Here is a 17,468-nt window from a genome sequence, read left to right on the forward strand (position 1 = left end):
GTACCATCGGCTCTCTACAAAACAAGCATTGGACTGTGTCTTCATAATTTCACGAGACTTCAATCATGATAATCTGCTGGATAGTTTACCCAAATTCCATCAACACATCACTATGGCCACCGGGAAAACAAACAAACTGGACCATGCTTATGCAAACAGACACTGTACTTATAAAGCCATTCCATGCCCTTACCTAAGCCTCTCTGACCACATTTCCATAAAGTTAATCCCAGCATACCAACTGCTGCTGAAAAAGGATTATTTCTGCATGGCCTAGTGAGGCAATCTCTATAATCACTACATGATAGTTCTGAATGGACTAACTGGCTGATGTTCAAGGAAGCCACCACAAATCAAGAATACACAGACCTCGAGGAATAGGCCTCATCTGTCACTGGCTACATCTGCAAGTGTGTAGATGATGTTGGTACCTCAAGGACAACTATCTCATAGCCCAACTGGAAGCCCTGGCTGAATGAAAAGGTGAACTCACGAATAAAATCCTGGGACACTGCCTTCAGATCTGGTGACAGAAAAGCTCTCATCTTAGGCCTCAAGACGGCAACGGCTACCTACACACAAAGCAATTCAGGAACACTGTCTGATAACAATCCCCAGTGTATGTGGCTAGCCATCAAGGATATTTCTGATTATGCAAGGAAAAATAGCGTTGGCTGTACCAGTGATGCTTCCCTCCCTGATGCTCTAACCAAACTATGCATGCAAACCAACACAGGCAATGAAAACTACCCCCTTCCCAGGTGAGCAGCAAATGTCTGTAACAGCAGCAGATGAGAGAAGGACTCTGTAGAGAGTCAATGCCCTATAGTGGCCGGGCCAGACAACATCCCAGGCCAATACTCAGGGAGCGTGCACACCAGCTCACTGACGTCATCATGGACATCTTCAACACTTCAGTCAGCCCCTCCCACTCATAGTGGCACTGATGCCAATCATCATGAAGTACTTTGTACGGCTGGTAATGACACTTACCAAAAACCTCATTGCTTAAGCACTGGACGTACACCAATATGCTTACCGACAGAAGCACTCTATGACAAATGCCCTAGCAGAAAGCAAGACACTTATGTCAGAATGCTTTCTGGATTTCAGTCTGGCATTCAACATTATTACCTCACAGACCCACTGCTCAGTCTAAATGCACCACTGTGCAACTGGGTGTTGGAATTCCTAACCAACAGACCTTAGAGAGTCAGGATGCACAACCAGTCCTCCTTTCCCATCATCCTAAACCCGGGTGCTCCCCAGTGCTGTGTGCTGAGCCCATTGCTGTATGCTTTGCTAATAAACGACTGCACAGTCAAATGCCCAAGTACTCACATTGTCAAGTTCACTGATGACTTGACAATGGTAGGGCTCAACGGTGAGATGGCCTACAGAGAGGGACGGAAGAACTTGAGGCCCGGTTCTAGACATGTAATCCTCACAGAGGGATCAGAAGTGGAGAGAGTGAGCAGCTTCAAGTTCCTGGGTGTCAAGATCTCTGAGGACCTAACCTGGTCCCAACATATTGATGCAGCTATAAAGAAGGCAAGACAACAACTGTACTTCAATAGGAGTTTGAAGAGATTTGGTATGTCAATAAAAACACTCAGAAACTTCTGTAGATGTACCGTGGAGAGGATTCTGACAGGCTGCATCACTGTCTGGTATGGAGATGCTACTGCACAGGACCAAACGAAGCTGCGGAGAGTCGAAAATTTAGTCAGCTCCATTTTGGGTACTAGCCTTTAAAGTACACAGGAGCGGTATCTCAGAAAGGCAGTATCTATTATTAAGGACCCCCAGCACTCAGGGCATTTCCTTTTCTCACTGTTACTATCAGGTAGGAGGTACAGAAGCCTGAAGGCACACACTCAGTGATTCAGAAACAGCTTCTTCCTCTCTGCCATCTGATTCCTAAATGGACATTGAACCCATAAACACTACCTCATTTTTTTAATATATATTATTTCTGTTTTTGCATGATTTTTAATCTATTCATTCCATGTATACTGTAATTGATTTATTTATTTTTTAATTATTATTATTTTTCTTTTTTTCTTCTATATTACATATAGCATTGAACTGCTGCTGCTGCTAAGTTAACAAATTTCATGATACATGCCAGTGATAATAAACCTAATTCTGATTCTTCCTCAATATGAACAAGACAAAGGAGATGGTTATGATCTCAGGAGAACTAATTCTACTCACACCCCTCCTTACATCGGCGGCACAACAATGGAAATGGTGAGCAGTTTCAAACTCCTGGGAATGCATATCTTGCATAATCACTAATGGTCCCAGTACACATCCTACGCAGTCAGGAACTCAACAATGCCTCTAGTTTCTGAGGAGGCTGATGAAGAGAGCTGGATTGTGCACATCTATGCTCACATCCTTCCACTGATACACAGTAGGAAGCATCCTAACTTGCTGTATCATTGCATGGTATGGAAACAGTGGGAGACAGGAAGGCTGTACAATGGGTACTCAAAAGTGCCCAACGCATCACCAGCACTAGCCTACCCACCATCAAGGACACGTAAGACCATAAGACCTTAAGAAATTTGGCCCATCCAGTCTGCTCCACCATTTCATCATGACTGATCCATTTTTCACCTCTGCCCCAATCTCCTGCCTTCCCCCTAGTATCCCTTCACGCCCTGACCAATCAAGAATCTATCAACTTCTGCCTTAAATATACATAAAGACTTGGCCTGCACAACAGTCTCTGGCAACAAATTCCATAGACTCACCATATAGGTACAGAAAAATGCCAGAGAAGAGCCAGTACCATCGTGCAGGATCCCACCCACACTGCTCATTGATCTCCCATCGAGGTAACATCCACAGCAGGACCACCAGACTCAAAAATCAGTTACTTTCCCCAAGAAGTGAGGCTAATCAACACTTCTTCCCACAAACCCATCCAACCACAGCCCCGACCAGTATCACTTTCCTATTTCCTCTCAGTCACCTTATGTAGAGACACTCCTGTAGCTAGCATCACTTTATGGACATACAATCAATCTATGTACAATCTGTCTTGTGTATTTATATTTAATGTTTCCTTTATCTTATTGTGTTTTTTGTGCTGCTTTGGATGCAGAGTAGCAATTATTTTGTTCTCCTTTATACTTGTGTACTGGAAATGACATTAAACTTTCTTGAATCCTGAACAGTCTTGAATCTTTTCCATGTTAGCTTTTATTTCAACCAAGAATTGTACCCATATTTGCCTTATTTTTCTGTTTTGCTCAAGTTGCATTTTCTTTGTTACTGAGAACATTGGAATGAAACTGAAGTAAGGACAGCACGTGGTGTGGAAGGAACTTGTTGTGGTGTTCACATCCATTGCTGCTCTTCTCCATCTTAGTAGTAGAGGTTGCCATCCTGATAGTGTGGTCAAAGAAGCCTTGCTGATTTTCAGTACTTAGTACAGTACTTAGCATTAGTAAAACACTTTGCAATCGTTGTGGCTGATGGTAGAGGGAGGGAACAATTAGGATGCTAGTCATACACCCTACCTGGACTTGGATAATATTGATCTGAATGAGTGTTACTCAAGTTGCTCTCAGCTAATCCGAATCAGGTTTATTACCATTGGTATGTGACGTGAAACTTGTTAGCTTAGCAGCAGCAGTTCAACACAATACATAATATAGAAGATAAATAAATAAATAAATTACAGTATATGTATAGTGAATAGATTAATCATCATGCAAAAACAAAAATAATATATACTAAAACAACTGAGGTAGTAGCCACAGGTTCAATGTCCATTTAGATGGCAGAGGGGAAGAAGCTGTGCCTGAATCGTTAGTGTTTGCCTTCAGGCTTCTGTACTTCCTACCTGATGGTAACAGTGAGAAAAGGGCATGCTCTGGGTGCTGGATGTCCTTAATAATGGATGCTGACTTTCTGAGACACAGCTCCCTGGAGATGTCTTGGGTACATTGTAGGCTAGTATCCAAAATGGAGCAGACTAGATTTATAACCCTCTGCAGTTTCTTTCAGTCCTGTGCAGTAGCTTCCCCACCCCCTGCAAATACCAGACAGTGATGCAGCCTGTCAGAATGCTCTCCACAGTACAATTATAGAAGTTTTTGAGTGAATTTGTTGACATGTCAAATCTCTTCAAACTCCTGATAAAGTATAGCCACTGTCTTGCCTTCTTTATAACTACATTGATATGTTGGGACCAGGTTAGATCCTCAGAGATCCTGACAGCCAGGAAATTGAAGCTGCTCACTCTCTCCACTTCTGAGAGAAGAGGAGAGTCTTTCATCACGCTGATGAATAGTGTATTACAGATGGTAGAAAGGAATTGGGGTGTGTGGATCCATTCTCTGCGACATGCCCAGCCCCTGACCTGCTTTGCTACCACTCATATACAGTAGCTAGTCCATTTACACTTCAAGTCAATTGGGACCAATGGGATATTGGAAGATTTAGCAAAAGTAATATTATTGAATGTCAAGAGGAAACAAGTGTGATACATTCAAAACATCAATCCACACAGAACTGCATGAAACCCTCAGATTAGCATTTTAAAGCTAATTTGAATCGACAATGTTTTCTCACAACTATATTAAGAAGCTCAAAACAGATATGGTGAAGAGATTCAACTGTAAAATGTGAACACCATTTTAGCAGATGTTCTTGAACCTTTCAAAATGCAGATACTTCAGGTTGATGCCTACAAACTGACACTGTAAGCCATTGAAAAACTGCTGATGTAGTGACTGTTCTGAAATATTTTTAGTACATTTATAATAATATGTCATTCACTTACAGTTACTAAGTTGACCAGCCATGATGACACAATGAATATTTTATTTCCAAGTGGAGAAATGGATTCAAAGGCCATGTGAATGTAATGCACTGAAGGGAAACAGAGGTACATTTAATGATGATTTAAATTGACAGATTAATGCCAGAGTCAGCTGATCAAAATACAGTCAGCATGATAAATATTACAGATATTTAAATGTAATTGAAACTTTCCAAGAACAATGTCAGTAAAAAAGTTCAAATTCTCCCTGTAACAAATATTATGAACCCTTAACCTTTCTTTACTTTCTAACTCTTTCATTCCAGATTGTTGGCTTTATTCCATGAGAGAAAAGAGATATCTATTTTGTATTTCTTTCTACCTGTGTAATTAGAATTACTCTTTTCTCAAATAACCATTTACGTATACATTTATCAGTACAGGTGATTCTAACTAATAATTTAGAGCAAAGAGCAAAATAGAATACTGTATATACATTAGAATTGTTATGTTGCAATATATGTGATAGAAACCATATGTAAGGATACTGATCTATTATTCTGGTAAACCAAAAATTTCTCAAATGAATGGGGAGGGAGTCTGACCATCTGGCTAGTGGCCTGGTCTGCAGTCTCCCATGAATGCAATTTTTCCTGTAACATATTGACTTTATATTTGGCAACTATCATGTTCAATACTAGAACATGTCACAGAGCAACTCTAAACATGTCCAGACAGGAGAAGTACATTTTAAGCATTATTAATGGAATAAATATACGTATGGGTTTGTTTCACTCTTCCTGTGCACACTAAGGGAAGTATCTAAATCAGTGTCTGCAGGCAAGTTTCAAAAGGTTAACATTTATCAATATGATGCATAGTTTTGTAAAACAATTTTTTTTTGGGGGGGATGCTGGGATGAATGACATTTCTTCTAACCACTCCTCTGTATTTGAAACTGCTGCTAATGAAAGGCAGAGTGAAGGGTCAGTGTAACGTTCTCCTTCGCGTGTAAGTGATAACGTCGAATTTAACGTCGAGATAAACCACAGTCAATGAAACCAGATCGCAGTAAGATTAACCATTTACTGTTCACTCTTCACATTAACATATGGTGAAAACTGTTGATAAAACAATACAAGATTGATACAGTATTTGTTCCTTCCTTAATATCACATTTCAAGTGTAAATACTTGCAAAGGTGACTATAACTACATTACACTAAGGTGCAGTATACAGAGAGAGTTTACCTGCTCCATTGACTACTTTAAATACACTTCCATGCAAACTATCCGCGACTCTTTAACTAACGAAAGCATAAACATTATCTACCGTCGTTACTTCTAACAGGATCGGCATTAACATCTTAGTTCAATATATCGATTATCTATTAACTTACAGCGTTGCTCTCACTGTGATTTCTCATGCCTGCAAAACAACTTCTGCTCGGGTCTGCCTCGTGGAAAGCCCCCACCCTCGCGCTAATTTCAAACCGGTATTTTCCCACAAGACGCGGCGAAACCGGATGTGACATCATCGCATGCCGATATATTTTACATGCAATGAATATACTTTAAACACTTCTAATTCTAACTAGAAAATACTATTGAATGAATTACTAAGCGAAAATATTATAAACTAAATAACTGTCGTAAAGACAGCACACTCCCCGCTTGACCTTCGTAAGGTCACAATGAGCAGAGTACAAACTTAGTCTCTTAATCAGTCATTGGGTAGAAGTAGAATAACTTCTGTAACTGGCCTTTGGTAAATTTTCACATCGCCTTGGTCGGTAGTCTTCAATTCGATCTTCCTGACATGTCCATCCTCGCTAGGGAATGTAGCAGTGATTCTGGCCATTGGCCAGCTGTTGCGGGTGGCTTGTTTGTCCCTGAGCAGGACTAAGTCTTCAACTTGAAGATTCCTTTGGGGTTCTGTCCACTTTTGTCTCTGTTGCAACAAAGGTAGATATTTTTGTCTCCAGCGAGGCCAGAACTGATTTGCCAGAGCCTGGACTTGTCTCCATTGCTTTGTGTACAAATCCTTGTCTGAGAAGTCTCCTGGTGGAGGAGGTACTCCTGCCTTCTGCGTAAGGAGCGTTGATGGCGAAAGTATAAAGGGGTTTTCTGGGTCAGAAGACACAGGTAGGAATGATTGTGCGTTTATAATGGCTGTGACCTCTGCCATTAGGGTGCACAGTACCTCGTGGGCCAATCGGGTGTGTTGCTGCATTTCAGGTTTCCTTTTCCGGGTTTTCCGTAAGGACGTGAACCGTTTGACTGCCTGCTCTTTGTTATCTGGTGAGCGCTGGCATGGTTCTCTGATAGGCAATGGGGCAACCCCATTATTTGCTTCATCTCTGAAGACCTTGGTGTCTTTGATTTTTAAAGAAATGGTATCTTGAGCTGATTGTGCAAGTTTGTTGTCATACTTCGTTTGAGCGAAAACTGACTGACCTAGCGTCTCGTCGGTTACTTTACGCTTGGTAATGTATTGTTGTGCTTCTTTAGGGTACACCTCAGTGAGGCAGATCTTGGAACAAGAACGGCTTGACTGAGTTTGACCGCAAACTTCTGTACAGTTCGAGCTGACAATTGTTGTCCTGGAGTGAACCTCTCCCTCCCCGCCGTCCTGTTGTGGGGGTGAAGGAGCGTTGTCGGTTCTTTCATTCTTGACTTCATCACGGAGCCGTGAGGGTAAATTTCCTTCCTCGTATGGATGTGATGCAATCGTGACTCTCTGAGGTTCCTCGTAGCTGGGGAAGTTATCGAATACGTATGGAGAGGGGAGACGAGCCTGCCTGTCTATTTGAGATTGTACATAGTCGCTTGTGCGTTCCAGTCTGGTCCCTTCTAAAGTAGATCTTACTGCGGTCGGATCACGCGACCCTTCAGCTTCTTCTATGTACTTTGCTTCCGCCATGGCAGCTTCTCCTTCTCTTTCTAGCTGCAGCACTTGCAACTCTGTCGATATTTTTGCCATTTCCAACTGGATTTCGGCTTCTCGGGCGGCCTCTTCTCTTTGTCTGGCAGCCTCTTCTCTTTGTCTGGCGGCCCTTTCGGCTTCTCTGGCGGCCCTTTCTTTCTGGATTTCGACTTCTCTGGTGGCCTGTTTCATTTTCAAAACTGCTTCTTGTTTGGCGTAACGCAGTCGCACCTTGGCGGCTTCTGCCTTGGCTCTTGCCTGGGTGGACTTACTTGATGTCGGTTTACTGCCCTTGTCGCTGGGCGCCATCGACTTGATCCCGGATCGAGCTGACATTGCAGCACTTGGAACACCTGATAACGCCCGGGTGGGCTTACTTGATGTCGGTTTACTGCCCCTGTCGCTGGGCGGCGTCGACTTGATGCTGGATTGAGCTGACATTGCAGCACTTGAAACACCTGATAATGCCGCTTTTTCACTGTAACGTTCTCCTTCGCGTGTAAGTGATAACGTCGAATTTAACGTCGAGATAAACCACAGTCAATGAAACCAGATCGCAGTAAGATTAACCATTTACTGTTCACTCTTCACATTAACATATGGTGAAAACTGTTGATAAAACAATACAAGATTGATACAGTATTTGTTCCTTCCTTAATATCACATTTCAAGTGTAAATACTTGCAAAGGTGACTATAACTACATTACACTAAGGTGCAGTATACAGGGAGAGTTTACCTGCTCCATTGACTACTTTAAATACACTTCCATGCAAACTATCCACGACTCTTTAACTAACGAAAGCATAAACATTATCTACCGTCGTTACTTCTAACAGGATCGGCATTAACATCTTAGTTCAATATATCGATTATCTATTAACTTACAGCGTTGCTCTCACTGTGATTTCTCATGCCTGCAAAACAACTTCTGCTCAGGTGAGCCTCGTGGAAAGCCCCCACCCTCGCGCTAATTTCAAACCGGTACTTTCCCACAAGACGGGGCGAAACCGGATGTGACATCATCGCATGCCGATATATTTTACATGCAATGAATATACTTTAAACACTTCTAATTCTAACTAGAAAATACTATTGAATGAATTACTAAGCGAAAATATTATAAACTAAATAACTGTCGTAAAGACAGCACAGTCAGCAATGTTAACAATAAATGACTGTACTAAGAAGCCATTTCTCACCCAACACCACCACCCCCCCCCCCCCCCACAAACTCACCCATATATCTGTCCTGAGCACAGAGGTTTGCCTGCAGCTACATGAAGACTGGTGCACGAGGAAGCAATAATTTTTATTTTCCTTATGACATAGAAGGAAACTAGTCAATCCTTTGAGTCTGTGTCGGTTTTCAGAACAATTGTATTGTATCTGGAGTTCATCACATCATCATATTCATTCCCCTCACACAATTCTCCAATTTGCTACGAACATTAGAGCTAGCACACAGTTTTCATGTAACTATCCAACAGCACATCTTTGGATGTGGGATACAACCGGAACATCTGGGAGGAACTCCCATAGTCCTGGCCAAACTCCACACTGACAACCCTGAAGGTTATAAATGAACAAGATCACTGGAGCTGCAGCATCAAGAAGTTTTGTAGAACTTGCTTTTTTTTGGACATGTTTTCTGCTCCATCGATACTCCTGTTGTACAGATTCATGCACTCTCATGCTTTGCATCTCTCCAGCATTACATTCCAACATCCAAATGTAGCACCAAGCAGGTGATGCCAAATCTGTTCATTTCCACATGTCTGTTGCATCTGAATATGAGATGCCTTTGAATTCTTTTCAGGCTGACTGGCCTTTCGGAGTACAAGAGTCTGTAGATTGTGCTCAGAGGCCGATCAAAGTGCTGCAGATGTTTTGCATGAGGGCAATGCAATTCCCTGAGCATGAAAATGCAATGTGATCAGTGGTTAAAGCAGGCCACAGCAATTTCCCAGAATTAGAAAAGCACTGCTAAGGTGGGAATCTGCTAATTGCATCATGAGATAATTCTTCGTAAGTTTTACTACCACCGGAACACATATGTTGGAGTGGCAACACTTAAGTTGATAGATATTCACTAAAAATGCCACAAAAAATTGGGCCTTGGCCATTCTTGAGTTATATTTTCAAGTCCAATTGCTCTCTTTAAGACTCTGCAGATACTGGTTAGTTTGGTTAGGGATCAAAAATGGGTAACAAATAGAGTACTCAAAGTGTTACATCTCACTGAACGGAGTATAAGAAATAAGGTGGATGATCTTGTTGTACTTTTACAGGTTGTTGGTTTTGATGTTGTGGCCATCAATGAATTGTGGCTGAAGGATGGTTGTAGTTGAGAGTTGAATGTCCAAGGTTACTCATTGTATTGGAGGGACAGGAAGGTGGGCAGAGGAACTGGCATGGCTCTGCTGGTAAAGAATGGCATCAAATCAGAAGAAAGATGAGACACAGGATCGGAAGATGTTGAATCCTGTGGGTTGAGTTAAGAAATTGCAAGGGTAAAAGGACCCTGATGGGTCTCCAAACAGTAGCTGGGATGTGGACCACAAATTACAACAGAAAATAGAACAGGTGTGTCAAAAGGGTAATATTATGATAGTTATCAGAGATTTTAACATGCAGGTAGATTGGGAAAATCAGCTTTGTAATGAATCTCAAGAGATGCTATTTGTTGAATGCATATGAGATGGCTTTTTAGAGCAGTTTGTCTAAGAGCTTCTAGGAGCTAGAACATTGAGATGACTGGGGTATCAGCTACACTCGATTGGATGTTATGTAATAACGCAGAGGCAATTAGGGAGTTTCAGGTAAAGGAAATCTTAGGAAGCAGTGATAACAATATGATTGAGTTCAACTTCAAATTTGATAGGGAGAATGTAAAGTCTGACATGGCAGTATTTCAGTGGAGTAAAGGAAATTACAGTGGCATGAGAGAGGAGTTGGCCAAAGTAAATTGGAAGGATATGCTGGCAGGGATGACAGCAGAGCAGCAATGGCATGAATTTCTGGGAAAAATGAGGAAGCTGCATGATAGAGAACATTCCAAAAGCAAAGAATTACTCAAATAGCAAAATAATACAACAAGGTAAGTCAAAGTTAATGTAAAAGCAAAAGAGAGGGCATATTACAATGCAAAAATTAATGGGAAGATAGAGGATTGGGAAGATTTTAAAAAACATACAGAGAGGAACTAAAAGAACAGGAGGGGAAAGATAAAATATGAAAGCAAGATAGAAAATAATATCAAGGTGGATAGAAAGAGCTTTTTCAAGTACATAAAATATAAAAGAGTTATGAGACTGCTCAAAAATGAGGCTGGAGAAGTAATAATGGGGGACAGAGAGATGGCATAAAAACCAAATGAAAATTTTGCATCCGTCTTCACTGTGGAAGACACTAGCAGTGTGACAGGCACTGAAAGGCTTGAAGGAAGAGAAGTGAGTGCAGTTAATATCATAAGAAAGAAGGTACTTAAAAAGCTGAAAGACCTAAAGGTACGTAAGTCATCCAGACCAGCTGAACTACACCCTCAGGTTCTGAAAGAGGTAGAGATAGAGATTATGAAGGTACGAATAATGATCTTTCAAAAATCAATGGACTCTGCCAGTGTTCCAGAGGACTGGGAAATTGCAAATGTCAATCTACTCTTTGGGAAAAGAAGGAGGCTCAGAAAGGAAATTATAGATCAGTTAACCTGACCTCAGTGACTGGGAAGATGTTGGAGTCAATTGTTAAGGATGAGGTTATGGAGTACTTGGTGACAGAGGATGAGATAGGAAAAAGTCAGCATGGTTTCTTTAAGGGAAAATCTTGCCTGAAGAATTCTTTGAGGAGGTTAAATATAGGATAGATAAAGGGGATGCAATGAATGTTGCATATTTGGATTTTCAGAAGTCCTTTGACAAGTTGCCTTACATAAGGCTGCTTACCAAGTTAAGACCCATGGTATTACAGGAAAGTTACCAGCATGATTAGAGCATTGCTTGATGGGTAGGAGGCAGTGAGTGGGAATAAAAGGATCCTTTTCTGGTTGTCCGCCAGTGACCAGTGGTGTTACGCAGGAATAGATTTTGGGACCGCCTCTTTTTAATGCTGTATATCAATGATTTAGATGATGGAATAGATGGTTTTGTTGCCACGTTTGCAGATGATACAAAGATTGGTGGGGGGGGGGGCAGGTAGTGTTGAGAAAACAGGAAGGCTGCAGAAGAAGTTAGATAGATTAGGAGAATAGCCAAGAAAGTGGCTAAAGAAATACAATATTGGAAAATGTACGGTCATGCACGTCTGTAGAGTGGGGCTGAAGAGGGAAAGAAAAGGATCAGTCATTATTGATGGGCCAAATTGTCTAATTCTGCTACTACGTCTTATGGTCCTAAGGTCTCTTATGAAGCAAGCTCTCTGGAACTGCAAATATGCTTTGCAAGTGTAAAATCTTGACCCTCCTGATTTGAATTATTATTGAGGATTATAAAAATGTAAATATTCCCTTTAGTTTATTTTTTGTATTTCTCTTTCTTTATTCCATACTTCTTTCCCTCTATCTTTTTTTGATTACTATAAAGTAACTTAAGAAAATTTTTACTTCCCAATTTCTACATCAAGGTTTCATCAAGAATTCAAGTTGATTGGTTTGTGAGAACCATTGTTCCTTTCCTTGATTGCACAGATCCAGACAGCTGTGATGATTACTATGTTCCTTTCTTTAGTTACCACTATATTCAGTAGAATATTTTGTAGAAAATTGGTGGACAAGCGTAATGGATCTCTGGTGCTTCTTTTTTTTTGCTACTGATCACAAACTCCAGGCCAATCTGTTATAGAGAGAGGATAATTAATATAATCTAGCAAATGACTGAATGGAAGAGCTGTGCACTATACAATCTGAGGATTGTGATTCATTTTAGGTAAAGAGAAAATATAACTGATAATGGTACGTCTGAAATGAATTGAAAATATGGAAATACACCTGAAATCTACCACAAGAGAAAATAACAAGTTTTTCACTTTGCCACAGTTTGTCACACTCTGTCAGAACTATTTTTCCTTCGCAAAATGCTATTACTAGAATACTAGAGTGCCTTTTTGCAGATGCTGCTGGATCTGCAGAGTGATTATAGCATTTTTGAATTATTATCTGCCTTTATATCTGATAGTGATATGTAATTCCTTATATGAAAATAAGCCACTTGTATGATGATCTGTTTCATTCTCTGATAAAAAGCTGCTAAATTTAGCTCTGTTAATCTCTGCTTAATGAAAATCAAAGATTTAATAATCATGACAGCAATGTGATTTACATAAGAGAATAATATAAAGTATGATTCTGAGCATCACACATGTAAATACAATACCTTTGCTTTTAGATTTGGACTTGAATTTTGCACTGCAGTAACTTATGTTATCAAATATGTTTCTTGTAATAACCTTCCAGTTTCTGAATTACTTGGACAAGTATTTCCTTAAGCATTCTTATGATATTTATTGACTTGTAGGCAAAAGAACAATACTTAAATTTTTGCACAACTGTAAGTCTTCAATTCCAGATGAAAATTTTATAAGGGTCAGCATGTTTTGCATGTGCCCTTTACCAGGCCATCTGTACTGACTGTCTAGATAGCACTTCTTGGAAAAGGAGTCTTGTTTTCAATATTGCTAATCATAAACCAGACTGCTATGGTACTTTGTTCTTCTGGTGACTATGAAATACACTGTACATTGTATGCTACACTGTAATACCCTTTGTGCATTGCATAATGTTCAATGGTGAGGTGGCACTTTGCTTAACATTAGTTCTCAAGACCATAATAATCTCCACAAACCAATTGGCCACCCATTGGTTTAGCTTTTGAAAATCAGTGACAGTGGGTAATTAATAAGTCAAATTTATCACTGCAATATTTTGTAACCTACACTATAATATTCCAATTTTTATAGCCAAATCTCACACTGTATTTATTTGAAGGCAACATTAATAACCAATTTTGGCAAATACCTTTTATACCCAGTAAGGGCATGCACTCAATTTTTATTACAGTACATATTTTCCATGCAACTTACAGCGACATGATCCCGCTTATTTCTGCACAATTTCAAGAGGGAGTGCTTACAGACATGCTGAATAAAGTAGGCCATTATTTTTTCAGGATCATTTAAGAGGCTTTCTGCAATCAAGGGTCTTTTCAAAAAAAAAATCACTCTGTGCTACCTATGTCAATCAAAAATACCTAATCCAACAAAAGCTATTCCCCTTTTGCTATAAAATTGAATGCAGTTTATTAAAAGTAATGATCCACTGTGTACAGACTCATACCTCTTCTTTAAGATTTTGTGCTTGCAGATTTGCTTACCCATTAGACAAACAATGTTTTATTCACTAAGGTGTGGAAAGGAAATCAGATTGTTTTTTGGTAATAGTCTTGATTTAGTAACATCAAACATGTATGTACTATTTTATTGCACCTCTGGCATGAAGGACAAAGCTCTTCCACCTTTTAGTCTTTCTAGTTAGTTTTTCAATGATTCTTGAGCGGAGTCATAAGTTTTGTCACTTAGTTTCCACATCTCTTCAACATACTTTCAGCTAGCTCAAGTTACTCCTATCCTAGTGATGGAATTGGCTTCCATTAGAAGCACATGGCCAATCCAACTCAATTGCCTCCTGCTAATGATGACACTCATATTTCTTGGCTGCAATGCATGAATAGGTCTGTTTTGGCAGAGTTCTGGGCCAGAGGATTCTCCGAAACATGTTGTGTGAAATGAAGACAGCTTGAGCACGTCTGTCATTGCACAGTATTCTGTACCAGACAGAAATGTTGATGGTATTCAGCTCTTTTCTCTTTGGAGCAAAGGAAGGTGAAATTTGACTTGATGGAAATGTACAAGAGAAGATGCATAGATCTTAGAACAGACAGAAACTTTATCCCAGGGTGGAAGTGACTCATGCAAGGGATCATCGTTTTAATATGATTGGAGGAAAGTATAGGGGAGATGTCAGAGAGAAGGAGGGAAGCGCTTTTTACACAAAGAGTGGTGGGTGCATGGATCACGCCGCAGGTGTAGTGGTAGAGGCAGAACAATTAGGGACATTTAAGAGGCTCTTAGATTGGCATACAGATAATAGAAAAGTGGAAGGTCCTGTGGGAGAGTAGGGCTAGATTGATCTTGGAGTAGATTAGAAGGTCATCATGACATTATGGGCTGAAGGGCCTGTACTGTGTTGTTATGTTCTACTGTACAGCTTATGTTTGTTTTTCAGGAACTGGGTATTGTAGCAAAGGCCATCAGGGCGTATAATAGATAGTGATGCTCCCTTTTGCCTGAAGTGTTTGTCCTTGAGAGGTGCTATTTTCAGAAGCCAGAACCAGATGCTACATACTGCATTGGTAATGGTGGGAAGGAATACTTAGGGTGCAGAGGGAGCACCTGTTAGGTGAGTTCATTATCCTAGGTTGCATTGAACTTCCTAAATGTTTTGGAGTTTCACTCAACCTGGCAAATATTGAGTGTTCCATCATACTCACTATTGGTGCCTTATGGTTGGTGGAAAGGCTTTGTCATAGTGGAAGATGTGTTGCTTGCTGCTGGGTACCCAGCCTCTGAACTGCTCTTACATAGCATTTACATGGCTAGACCAGTTTCCGCTCAACTGTAACACTGGTTGAAGTTGGGAGACTTCTCCCTTGTTGAATATGGTTATTACCTGGTATTCTTTTTTTCACATAATTGTTACTTACCCTCTTTATCAGTGTTTGCCTGAATATAATCCACCTTTCACTGCATGCAAATGCAGATTGCAGTGTTTGTTGAAGAGATGCTAATAAATTGGACTTAGTACATTCATCAGTGACTTCATGATAGGAGGGTTATTGATGAAGTAACTGAAGATGATTGGGCTTAAGACTCTACTCTGTGGAATCCCCAAAGTGATCAGTGATGTCTTGGAGATGGGTCGACTGAAGTCCAACAATCACAATGATCTTCTTTAGTGCAAGAAATGACTCCAGTCCCTGGAATATTTCACCTTGATTCCCATTGACCAGTTTTTATTTGTGCTCCTTAATGCCACATTCAGACCAAACGGCTGATATCTAGAGGGGACATGAGAGTAACTGCCTGTACTTAACTCTGTGTAGGCCAAGCCTGCAGTGAGTTCTGGAGCTAAGCAGTCCTGTCAAGACCCATCAGTAAACAGATGGAGAAATGGGACACTACAGATGCTGGAATCTGGACCAACAAACAACCTGCTGGAGGAACTCAATGGTTCGAGCGGTTACTATGGGAAGGAAAGAATTTTCAATGCTTCGGGATCAAACCCTGCATCGGCCTTGCATCATGGAACAATCAGATCACTGCTTGACTGAACAACTGATGACAGAATCCATCACTTTGTTGAGGATTGAGAGTGGGTTGATTCAGTAGTAATTATCCTCGTTCTGATGTACAGTAAACAGCTGGAGAATATTCGATAGTGTAGATGCCATTCCTGTCATGGTACTCAAACAATTTAGCTCGAGGCACTGCTAATTCTGAAGCATAGGGCTGTACCAATGCATCAGGAACATTATCCAGTCTCATAATCTTTGCTGTGTCCATTCTTCCAGTCATTTCTTGAAATTACATGGAGAGAACAGAATTAATTAGTTTCATTGATAGTGGGATCCCAGAAAGAAGCCAACTTCAATCATTTATTCACCACTACTGACTGAATATGATTACAAATGCTTCAGCATCGCCTTTATGCATTTGAGCATCAGCATTCTTGAGTATGAAATGTTCTAAGAGCCTTCTTCCTCTGGTTTCTTAAACGTCATTGCCATTCACGACCAGATGTGGAAGGACTGCAGAGACTTGATTTGATGCATCATTCTTGATGTCCTATTGCATGTTCCTTTTGTTGTTTAACACATATTTTTGCAGCCTCACTATTTGGACCAGCATGCCCTTCTGCACTCCACATTACCCTCGATTGGTTTTTATTGTAGAGTGAAGGATATATTGCCTCATGTGAAAATGCTGGTAGTAATGTAAATGAATTAACTGATATTTTTTACTACTACACCTCTTGAAGTGTTGACACATTGGCACTATTTTTTCAAAGTTCTGATTTACTATATATACATGGCCAATGTGTAACGTTTTCATGTTTCTGCACTAGGGTAAAATGCTTGGAACTCATCAGAAATACACTTCCTCAGTACACAAGTAAAAAAATGTTCTATGTCCCCTCTTCAAACAACCTTAATCAATGGGAAAGATAATCATCCATTACAGAACGGTGGAAACCTGCATTTAAACACTTAGATTGCCCAGCCTCTACAAGGTACTATATGTTGTCTGATACAGTGACACCTCTGTTCAGGGAAGTTTGTTACAATCCATAATTATACCTCTATCAGGTCCCCTCATCAGTCTCTTCCTCTCCAAAGTAAACAAACTCAGACTTTGCTTCCATCCCAGGCAATATCCCGCTGAATCTCCTCCTCTCCCTTTCCCAGTGCACTGATATCACCGAGTTATACAACACAGGTGCAAGCTCTTCAAGCCAGCTCATCCATGCAAACCAAGATATCTTCCTGAGCCAGTCCCATTTTGTCTTAATTTAACTTATTTCCCTTGAAACCTTTCCTATCTAGGTACTTATTCAAAATAGCTCACCACTTCCTCTGACAGCTCATTCCATATACCACTACCCACTGTGTGAAAAACATGTCTTTCAATCTTTCCTCTCTCACCTTAAATCTATG

General features: G+C 40.4%; 1 protein-coding gene across 1 annotated transcript in view; it reads right to left on the minus strand.

Annotated features, from left to right (window-relative positions):
- LOC132392231 (plectin-like) overlaps positions 1-6,260 on the minus strand; it is a 223,176-nt gene extending 216,916 nt beyond the window's left edge. The window contains exon 1 of the mRNA XM_059966069.1: positions 6,180-6,260. The gene's annotated coding sequence lies outside the window, so the exon portion shown is untranslated. The remainder of the gene's footprint in view (positions 1-6,179) is intronic.
- Positions 6,261-17,468: the final 11,208 nt, after the last annotated feature.

This window comes from Hypanus sabinus, chromosome 4, assembly GCF_030144855.1.
Source record: "Hypanus sabinus isolate sHypSab1 chromosome 4, sHypSab1.hap1, whole genome shotgun sequence".
In the NCBI taxonomy this organism is placed as follows: domain Eukaryota; kingdom Metazoa; phylum Chordata; class Chondrichthyes; order Myliobatiformes; family Dasyatidae; genus Hypanus; species Hypanus sabinus.